This window comes from Neomonachus schauinslandi, chromosome 7 (genome assembly GCF_002201575.2).
Source record: "Neomonachus schauinslandi chromosome 7, ASM220157v2, whole genome shotgun sequence".
Lineage (NCBI taxonomy): Eukaryota > Metazoa > Chordata > Mammalia > Carnivora > Phocidae > Neomonachus > Neomonachus schauinslandi.
The window spans coordinates 8960427-8972034 of NC_058409.1; positions in this window are offsets into that span (position 1 = coordinate 8960427).

The window sequence follows — 11608 nt, forward strand, 5'->3', positions numbered from 1 at the left end:
CTTTAAAAACCAGACTGCTTGAATGTTTTCTGTTATCCTCTGGATAGTACCTATCCCCTGAAGGAGGGTGCAGCCGACTGCATTTTCCAGAGATGACCACAAAAATGTCTCTGGAGGTGGCAACCGGACGTTAGCTCTCCCACTTCAAGGACTAGAGGTCATGCCTCCTTTCCCCCACTGCCCTCACCCTGGGGCAGGCCCTGTGACCTCTTTGACCCATGGCACACTGAAGTGGACCCTGTGGTCCTTAAGTGCCCCCTTCCTGCCTCTTGGAACCCAGCTATCATCTGTGCCCAATCTGTGGCCCGCATGTTGTGAAAGGCCCTGAGCCACATGGCGGGGCCTGGAGGTTGGGACATCATGAGGAAAGAGAGAGAAGAGAGAGAAGACAAGGAGCCAGACAGGTCAGGGAAGGAACCATGCCAGGTGACCAGCTTCCAGATGATTCCAGCCAGCCACTACCGAACGGCAACTGCGTAAGACACCTGTCAACCCCTGGAACCAGGATAATAATAAATTGCTGTTCTAAGCTACTAATATTTGGGGGTGGCTTGGTAGATGCAGCCGTAGATATCTGGGATAGACAGGTAATTTGCCAATCCAGGGATCCCTTAAAGTGGAGTGGATGAGGTCAGACTTAAAAAAAAATGAAATGAAATGAAAAAAAGAACAAATTTATGATAATAACGACTCCCATATCAGCTGGAGTTCTTTCTTTTTTTTTTTTTTTAAAGATCTTACTTATTTATTTGCCAGAGAGAGACACAGCGAGAGAGGGAACACAAGCAGGGGGAGTGGGAGAGGGAGAAGCAGGCTTCCCGCGGAGCAGGGAGCCCGATGTGTGGCTCGAACCCAGGACCCTGGGATCATGACCTGAGCCGAAGGCAGACGCTTAACGACCTGAGCCACCCAGGCGCCCCGGGAGTTCTTCACAACAAGCTGCAGAAGCTCATTCCAGTAGAGTTAAGCAAACAAGCTTTTGGGAAGGAGAGTGGGTAACTCGTGAATCATAGGAAGACTGACAGATGCTAGATCCAGGCGAGGCAGGAAGGAAGCACAGCAGAGCTATGGCCTGAAACCACGCTGGGGAGGAAAGCATGGACACCAGCACCACAGAAATGACGGACAGTTCCTGGCCCTCAGGTTTAGTGTTGCTAGCTCCCATGGCGGAGTCTTGGCGTGGGTGGCCCTGGGAGGCAGAGCAGATGCACAGACCTCTGCCCTTGCTGCAAGGGGTGGGGGTGGGCAAATGGGTGTCCAGCATTTCCAGACTCTGTATTGAGAGGTAATCTTTGTCCCCATGGAAGTTCTAAGGGCGAGGATGAGTCCTCCAAGGACAGAAGTTTAGAAGCTGGGAGATCAAGGTGAATGACAAGAGTCTACCACTGCTACCAAGAATCAAAATATGCGTAGGGGGGGTATACATATGTATGCATGTGTGTATATGTGTACATGTGCGTATGTCTGTGTATATATGTATGTATATATATGCATATATCTGTGTATATGTGCGTATACAGGTATGTGTATACATGCGTATATGTGTGAATGCGTTATGTGTACGTGTATTGTGTACACATATGCATATGTATCCATATGTGTACATGTGTGAATGTGTTATGTGTGTACACATATGCATATGTATCCATGTGTATATGTGTGTATACATATGTGTATATTGTGCACGTGTGTATACACATACATACATATGTATTTTTTTGCATCATGCAATTTCTGCTTCACTACAATATTTGTCTTTCTGATCAACCTAGCATTCTACACGATTCACACTAAAATGAGCATTCACCCTTAAACCAGCAGGGCTTCTGGGAAAATAATAGTAGGAGTGTACCTCTTAAAATCTATAAAAATTTGTAGCCAGGGCACCACCAAAATAATCATCTTAATAAAAACATGAGTACAGTAAAAAAAAAAAAATCACATTCCTAACAAAGAGATGCTACACTAAACCTTAAATTTTTACTTAAAAAAATTAGGAAGTGAATGCATCTTGATTGGAGGGGTGTAAAAAGGAAAGTGGGGTTGCTGAGTTATGGTGGTAACAGCAACACACCCCAAGATTGGGGGAAACCACGCGGTGAATACTTTCCGAGAGCAGTGGGTTGAACTGAGCCAAAAAAAAAAAAACAACAGGCAGTACTGTGCTCCTTACACTTGCCAGATTCAAGCTGCGTAGACGTACCCCGTGGTCAGCTGCTGCTACTCAAGGGGGAAGCATTAGCAGGCTGGGGAAGCTCATCAGGACCTCCATGTAATACTGCCATTATTCCACGATTTGACAATCACGTATGAGCTAAGTCGTGCTTACAGAAGCATGAGTGCAGCAGAACAGAATGTTCTGTGCATGTGTGTGCATGTATGTGTGCACATGCATGTATCAGTTCAAATAACCTTTGTAAGCTAGGTGTTATTCTCATTTCATAAACGAGGACATGGAGGCTCACAGAATAACAAGTCTGATCTAGTTCAAACAGATGTAAGTGTTCAGCTGAGATTTGAAACTTGTACTGTTAGGTTTTCAGATCAATGCTCTTTACATTTACGAGAAACCAGCTTCCGCCTTTATTTTATTGGTATTTTAAATTCCAATAGCGTTAACTGACAGTGTTATATGAGGTGCTGGTGTGTAGTATAGTGATTCAACATTTCTATACATTACTCAGTGCTCACCATCCTAAATGTGCTCTTAATCCCCATCATCTGTTTCACCCATCCCCCACCGGCCTCCCCTTTGGTAACCACCAATTTGTTCTCTATAGTTAAGAGTCTATTCCTTGGTTTGGCTCTTTTTTTTTTTTTCCTTTGCTCATTTTGTTTCTTAAAGGCCACATGTGAAAGAAATCATATGGCATTTGTCTTTCTCTGACTGGATTATTTCACTTAGCATTATACCCTCTAGCTCCATCTACGTTGTTGCAAATGGCAAGATTTCATTCTTTCTTATGGCTGAATAATATCCTGTTGTGTATACAAACCACCTCTTCTCTATCCATTCATCAACTGTTGCACACTTGGGCGGCTTCCATAATTTGGCTATTGTAAATAATGTTGCTATAAGCATAGGGGTGCATTTGAATTAGTGTTTTTGTATTTTGGGGGTAAATACCCAGTAGTGCAATTACTGGATCTTGTTAACTTTTTCAGGAACCTCCATACTGTTTCCCACAGTGGCTGCACCAGTTTGCATTCCCACCAATGGTGCATGAGGGTTCCTTTTTCTCCACATCCTCGCCAACACCCATTGTTTCTTGTCTTGTTAATTTTAGCCATTCTGACAGGTGTGAGGTGATATCTCATTGTAGTTTTGATTTGCATTTCCCTGATGGTAAGTGATGTTGGTCATCTTTTCATGTGACCGTTGGCCATCTGGATGTCTTCTTTGGGGAAATGTCTGCTCATGTCTTCTGCCCATTTCTTGATTGGATCCAATGTTTTTTGGAGGTGTTCTTTCAGTTCTTTATATATTTTGGATATTAACCCTTTATCAGATATATCTTTTGCAAATGTCTTCTCCCATTCAGTAGGCTGCCTGTTAGTTTTGTAGATTGTTTCCTTCACTGTGCAGAAGCTTTTTGTTTAGACATAGTCCCAATAGTTTATTTTTGCTTTTATTTCCCTTGCCTCAGGAGACATACCTAGAAAAACGTTGCTATGGTTGATGTTAAAGAAATTACTGCCTGTGCTTTCTTCTAGGATTTTTTTTTTAAAGATTTATTTATTTGAGAGAGCGAGAATGAGAGAGAGAGAGAGAGTACATGAGAGGGGGGAGGGTTAGAAGGAGAAGCAGGCTCCCCGCTGAGCAGGGAGCCCGATGCGGGACTCGATCCAGGGACTCCAGGATCATGACCTGAGCTGAAGGCAGTCGCCCAACCAACTGAGCCACCCAGGCGCCCCTCTTCTAGGATTTTTATGATTTCAGGCCTCACATTTAGGTCCTTAATCCATTTTGAATGTATTTTTGTGTATGATGCAAGAAAGCAGTCCAGTTTTCCCAACATCATTTGTTGAAAAGACTTTCTTCCATTGGATATTCTTTCCTCCTTTGTCAAAGATTAATTGACCATATAATGGTGGGTTTATTTCTGGGTTTTCTATTATGTTCCATTGATCTGTGTGTCTATTTTTGTACCAGTACCATACTGTTTTGATGACCACAGCTTTGTGATATAACTTGAAGTCCAGAATTGTGATGGTTTCGGTTTTCTTTTTCAAAATTGCCTTGGCTATTCAGGGTCTTTTGTGGTTCCATATGAATTTTAGGATTTTTTGTTCTACTTTGGTGAAAACTGTTATTGGCATTTTGATCAGGATTGCATTAAATCCATAGAACAGGTTCCCCTTTCAGAATTTAGACCTAGATCTCCAAGTTGGTAAGCAGTCATGACCCTGGTGAGACTGGATTTGAACGGTCAGCAGTGTCTTTCAAACTAAAGATTGTTCAAGTTGATTCTTCCCCAAGATGGAGACTTGGGTCCTTGGACCCACTAGCAATGCAGCCTCAGCTGTTCCGAGCTGCCTCCAGAAGTCCATGAAACTGGCAGGTGACTTTCCTATTTTCCTGCTCTCACTCAGGAGCTAGCACTCAGGTGCTGGATTTAGAAGTACAAGGATATTTTCCAAGGGGAGTTTTCTTTTTGCACAGTATGATATTTTCCCTTGCAGAACAAAGATTTCTCACTTCTCACAGAGATCAAAGGGAGAGAAAATGTTTCCAATGTAACACAGATGTCTGCTAATTTCTTCTCCTGTTTCTAACTTTTGCATAAATCCAACCCACTGAAGAACTGAAAATGCCTGACAGGACCTGCCACAGAGTGGATGAAGTTCCATCTCCCAGGGCAATGAACTCCGCCAAATACCGTGCAGCCAAATACTGTGCAGCTGATAAAACTTCAAGGATGCAGTTCATCCAATCAAGAATGAGAGGTGAAAAAGACACAAGCTGGCAACCAGATTCCGAATCCTTTGAGAACATTAATCTCCCGGCCAGGTCTGCACTTCAAGAGAACGGTTAACCTATACTTCCTAGCAATAGCTATAAACAGAGATGTTCATAGGAGGGGATGTAGGAAGTTACCACTGGATAAACCCCACCACTTAGCAAATAGGAGTGATGAATCATTCAGTGCATTACTTCTGCACTGAACAAGCCTCAGAATTGATACACCTTCTCAACACTTAACTTGGTGGCTCTTAGAGCTGCAGTTCTCATCGTGATCACCCCGAGGGCTTGTTAAAACAAGATCATGGCCTCACCCCCACAATCTTGGGGTGATCTATGGACATTTGTGTCTGTGGGTCTGGGGTACACCTGGAGAATTTGCATTTCTAAAAGTTCCCAGGTGATGCTTTGAAGACTATTGTCCTAGAGAAAGCCTGGGCACCAGGAAGAATCCAGCCTCATTTTGTTCCAAGTGGCAACTGCAATGTTATTATTTTTTTAAACGTCTTAGAAATCAGGGGATTTTCAAAGAAATTATATTTTTCAAACGTCATCCATATTTCTTTGAATGCGAGCCGTCTTTGCCCTAAAGTTCTTTTGGTTTTGATTATTTCGACAGAGGGAGAAAGAACAAATCTATTTCCGGAGACTCAAAAAAACCCTTTTTATGAAGTGTGTGCTAATAGGTTTAACATGTTTTCAATTGTATGTATTTCACAGAGCAAATTGTTATACTGGTGCACACTGATATTCGTGTATATAAAATCACGAATAAAAGCATCTCATAAGAACTCTAAAAAGTACTTTTGCTTTATCCTTTTTTTCCTCAAGTATTTTATTTTTTTTTAAGATTTTATTTACTTATTTGACAGAGACATAGCAAGAGAAGGAACACAAGCAGGGGGAGTGAGAGAGGGAGAAGCAGGCTTTCCGCGGTGCAGGGAGCCCGATGCCAGGACCCTGGGATCATGACCTGAGCCGAAGGCAGACGCTTAATGACTGAGCCACCCAGACGCCCCAGTATTTTATTTTTTTTAAGATTTATTTGAGAGAGAGAAAGAAAGAGCGAGAGTGTACACATGAGCAGGGGGAGGGGCAGAGGGAGAGAGAAAGACTCTCAAGCACCCCGCAGAGCAGGGAGCCTGACGTGGGGCTCTATCTCAGGACCCTGAGACCATGACCTGAGCCAAAATCAAGAGTCAGATGCTTACCGACTGAGCCACACAGGTGCCCTTCAAGTATTTTAATGAAAGTATCAGGCATCTTATCATTTCACCCCATAAACTTCAGCATACATCTTTTTTTTTTTTTTTTTTTAAAGATTTTATTTATTTATTTGAGACAGAGAGAATGAGAGACAGAGAGCATGAGAGGGAGGAGGGTCAGAGGGAGAAGCAGACTCCCTGCCGAGCAGGGAGCCCGATGCGGGACTCGATCCCAGGACTCCAGGATCATGACCTGAGCCGAAGGCAGTCGCTTAACCAACTGAGCCACCCAGGCGCCCTCAGCATACATCTTTAAAAACTATGGACATTTTCTTACTGCAGTGCCAATATCATAACCAACAAAATTAAGGATAATTCCTTGGTATTGTGCAGTCCATATACACGATTTCCTAATTACCTCAATTCCTGCCCCCAACACACACACACACACACACACACACACACACACACAGTTGTAATTAGGATCCAAATAAGGGCCATATATTGCATTTGCTTATTATGTCCCTGAAGCATCTTTTGATATAGAGCAGATCCTTCTCCCTCATCTTTTTCTTCTTCTCCTTCTCTTCCTTCTTTTTTTTACTTTTAAATCCCAGTGATGCACTGGAAAAAAAAACAAAACAAAACAAGGCCAAGTGTCTCATAGAACGATCCAGTACCTGCTTCCTGGTAGGATCATCTAACTCTGTTCCTCTACCTATGTATTTTCTATAAAGTGGAAATCAGACTCTTAGGACTGATTCAACTTAGGTTAAAATTTGGGGGCAAGAGGGGCACCTGGGTGACTCAGTTGGTGGGTGAAGTGCCTGCTACTCTTCATGAGTTCAGGTCATGATCCCAGGGTCCTGGGATTGAGTCCCGCATCAGGCTCCCTGCTCAGTAGGGAGCCTGCTTCTCCCTCTGCCTCTGCCCCGCCCCCTGCTCATAATCTCTCTCTCAAATAAAAAAATCTTTAAAATATTTGGGGGGCAAGAACACCTGCCAGGTGATGCTATGGATTGCCTGGTGCACCACACCAGGAGACACAAGTCCAACTGTCCTGCTCTAAAAAATGCTGAGCTTCCTCACGTAGGGCCTGATGGGTTCAAGTAGGGCCATCTTGATCCTTTCTCCGTGAAACCTCCCATTGACGTTTTGTTTGGTTTCCTCCACTGATGACCATTCAGGCGGGCTGCATAGATACCCAAGGGCTGAAAGCGGAGTTTCTTTCAGGGCTGCCTGTCACTGCTGTCCTCTCTGTCCTCTTCCTTGCCTCAGTGGTGTGCACTGGACAGCACTCAGCTCAGGGCAGTGGGGCTGCTCCCATTTGGAAGGTGACTTTCCAGCTCATTCTAACCTCCCCACAGGCGCTGCTCTACATGTTCCAAGATGGTGGGCAGTGTCCATGGAGGGAGAATGTTTAAGCTTGGAATGGGATCTCACAGTATTTACTAGAACAGTGGAAACTGGGAGAGGTCCCTGTGGCTGTCTGTTGACTGCATGTGCTTTGCATGCCAAGAAAGTATTTCTGTGCGGAGACTCTCACAGCCACATTCTCGTACAGTTAGGCACAGTATTTCATGTTTCTCGGGGAGTACTTGGAGAGTCGACACTTCCCTCTTCAAGGCCATTTCCTCAACAATAAATGGGCTAGTATTTCTGTTGTTATTTTTATTTTATGAAATTCCAGAATACTTTCTGTCAATGTATCAATTTTATGTCACGGTGTTAATTCTCATCCTTTAAAAATATATATATGTAGTTTCTCTAGGGATTGCTCTGACTGTAATTGACCTGCAAAGATAATCTGACAAATCATCAAAGGTTTCTAGAAGCACCCCTCTTGCTCAGAGTGTTTTTTTTTTTTCATTTGTGGGTCGCTGCACCTCTTTCCGGAGGACAGAATTGGGTGTACAGAGAGATGGTCAGGCCAAAGACTGAGTAGAGGAAATGCATCTTGGCCGTGACCTTCGGCCCTCCCCGGCTTCCCCCCTCACCTCTTCCTCCAACACGAAATGCTTCTTCGCTGCTTTTACTGTTGCTCTCGATTTTCTGCTCTTAACACCAAGGCAGAGAACTGGATCTTCTTCTTGTTGTTGTTTTTCTTTCCATCGGCACTGCAGACATGGAAACAGCGGAGTTCCCAGCAAGCCAACGAGGCACAAAAATAGTGTCGTCCAGATGAGTGGGTGACGGTTGCCTGGATGGGAGTGATGTGTGGGAGGCTTGTCACAAGGAAAATACTATCCTGCAGAGCAGGAGTCGATCTGCAAGCAGAGAGAATGAGGCAGGAAAGCCCTTGTCATTTTAGATGGACTGGACTATTTAGATGGTCTCTGGGTCCAAGGGCATTCATTGTTTCCTCAATGTCTTCTTCCTTTGTCTTTTTTTCTTTACTGAGGTCTAATGGACAGTGAAATCGGGTCATTTGCGACAACATGGATGGACCTAGAGGGTGTCACACTAAGGGACATAAGTCAGACAGAGAACAACGAATACCGCATGATGGTGCTTATATGTGGAATCTAAAAAACCAACAAAATAAAACAGAACTCACAGATGCAGAGACCACACTAGTGGCTGCCAGAGAGGAGGGGGTGAGTGAAATGAGAGAAGGCAGTCAAGAGGCACGTAAAAACCTTCTGTTCCATGTCCCCTCCTCCCCTTGCAAAGAGCCTGAACCTGCCAACTCAGCAGGTATGGCCTCAGCCTAGGATGGTGGCGGGAAAAAGGGGGGTGGGGTGTTGGGAGGAGAAGACCTTGCTTTCAGGATCTGGGACCCGCAGCCCCAGCCTCCTGCCTGGGGCTCTTGTTGAAGGGCTGACCTCCCCCTTAACTGGGCTGTTGTTCTTCTGGGCCTTGGGAGGATCAGGCTGGACCCAAAGCATGCTGGAAGGCCCACCCCATCCTCTTCATGCCTGGGCTGAGGGCCACTGAGTCCTTAGAGATGTTCAGTGGCTCTTTCTCCCCAGGAACAGCCGCCATCCCTTTACACAAGACCTGACAGGCCACTCTACCGTTGGGGGACACTGGAGCATACAAGCTCAAGAGCCTAAAGAAGGAGGTGGGAGCCTGGGGTCAGGCTACAGGCAGCGAGAGCGGTTTCCTTCCCCCGGCCTGTCGTGTAGGGCAGTGGCGCAGGGGGCCCGTGCTCTGGAGAAGCAAGGACACTGGCTCCCTGCCAAGGCCCCTGACGCTCCAATCTTTCTCTACTCACTTTGGACTCCTCTCTTTCCTGCCCCTGTTTTGGCTACTTTTGCCCTTCCTTGTTCCATGAAAGACACAAATCTCCTCCAAGGAGTACTGATGCATCCAGCCTCCCCAGACAGCCCCCCAAAACTGAGCATCCTCCATGAGGGGCAGGGAGAGACCCTCCACCTACTCAGTGACTTCCTTGGGACAGGAATGGGCCTCGGGTCCATCTGATCAGCCTGGAGCCCAGAGGACACCAAGGAGCTGGCTGGGCCTGCATTTGGAGTTGCAAGGGGCACCTGACCCAGAGCTTGCAGCCCGAAGGCCAAGTGCACCCTGAGCTGGGAGGGCCGCTAATAACCACGCCAGGGCCTGCCTCACCGGAGGAAATGGATTTGTTGCTATGGCAAAGGTGAACTGTCTTTTTAAAAGGTCTACGAATTGTTATATGAACCTAGCAAGAACTGTCAGGCCGTTTGCAGTTGACCAAGTTTTCCTCTGTCTGCCCCGAAACCTGAAAGGAGATAAGAGACCCCAGCATTTTCTACAGCTTATTTGACATAAATCATTATGTGCAACCTGCTTTCTAGCAGCAGCTACAAGATTCTCTGCAGGCACAGGACTGGAGTGTCGGCTCCGAACAGAGACGGGGAGCTCTAGGCAAGGACCACAGATGCTGTGCCATGTCTAAATGGGTGGACTGCTTTACTATTAAAATGTTTAATTTGGGGGTGCCTGGGTGGCTCAGTCGTTAAGCATCTGCCTTCGACTCAGGTCATGATCCCGGGGTCCTGGGATCGAGCTCCACATTGGGCTCCCTGCTCAGCCGGGGGCCTGCTTCTCCCTCTGCCTGCCACTCCCCCTGCTTGTGCTCTCTCTCTCTGTCAAATAAATAAAATCTTTAAAAAAATGTTTAATTTTAATTTTCTTTTAAAAAAGATATAGTTTTATATATATAAAAAGTTCTAAATATATAAAAAAGATGATTGATATTATATATATATATATATATAGTCCCCTAAGGCAGTCCTAGACTGTTTTAATATCCAATTTGTAAGAAGTAAAATTTCCACTAGACTTTAGACTGCTCCCACCATGGTTAGGGACGCATGAGAAGCAGGGATGGGCAGCATGGTAACAGGCTGGAAACTTTTTTTTTTTTTTGAAGATTTTATTTTTTATTTGAGAGAGAGAATGAGATAGAGAGAGAGAGAGCATGAGAGGGGGGAGGGTCAGAGGGAGAAGCAGACTCCCCGCGGAGCAGGGAGCCCGATGTGGGACTCAATCCCGGGACTCCAGGACCATGACCTGAGCCGAAGGCAGTCGCTTAACCAACTGAGCCACCCAGGCGCCCCAGGCTGGAAACTTCTTGAAAGGATATTATATAGAAGAGAGAAAGTTGCATCTTGTGTTGTTCCAGAAGCCAAAACTAAGGAAGGGACGTTACATAGGAGGTCATTTTGTCTTAGTATAAATAAATTAAAAAAATATTTTTTTTATTGCAGTAAAATATACATGAAAGACAATTTACCATTTTAACCTCTTTTAAGTGCATTAACCACATTCGCACTGCAGCACAACCATCGCCACCCCCCCTCCAGAACCTTCTCATCTTCCTAAACAGTGACTCGGTACTGACTCCGCACTCCCTTCCTCCGTGACCCCTGGCAACCACCATTCTGCTTTCTGTCCCTAAGAATCTGAGCGTTTGGGCACCTTGAACAACGGGAATCATACAGTACGTGACCCTCTGTGTCTGGCTTCCTTCACTCAGGAACATCAAAGATTACGATGCTTTGTGTCCACGGTGCAGCGTGTGTCAGAATTTCGTTCCTTTTTAAAGCTGAATAATATTCCATTGTATGTACGTATGGACCACATCCTGTCTATCCCTTCATCTGTCAATGGGCATGTGGGTTGTTTCCAAATTTGGGCAACTGTGAAAAATGCTGCTATGAATATGAGTGGTCAAGTATCTGAGTCCCTGTTTTTTTTTTTTTTTTTAAGATTTATTTATTTATTTATTTTTTTGGAGAGAGAGAGAGAACGAGCAGGGGGAGGGGCAGAGGGAGAGAGAGAATCTCAAGCAGACCTCATGCCCAGTGTGGGGGCTGGATCCCAAGACCCTGAGATCATGACCTGAGCTGAAATTAAGAGTCAGACGCTTAAGTGACAGAGCCACCCAGGCGCCCCTTGAGTCCCTGCTTTTAATTTTTTTCTTTTTGGTATTAAAAATACCAAAATGAGC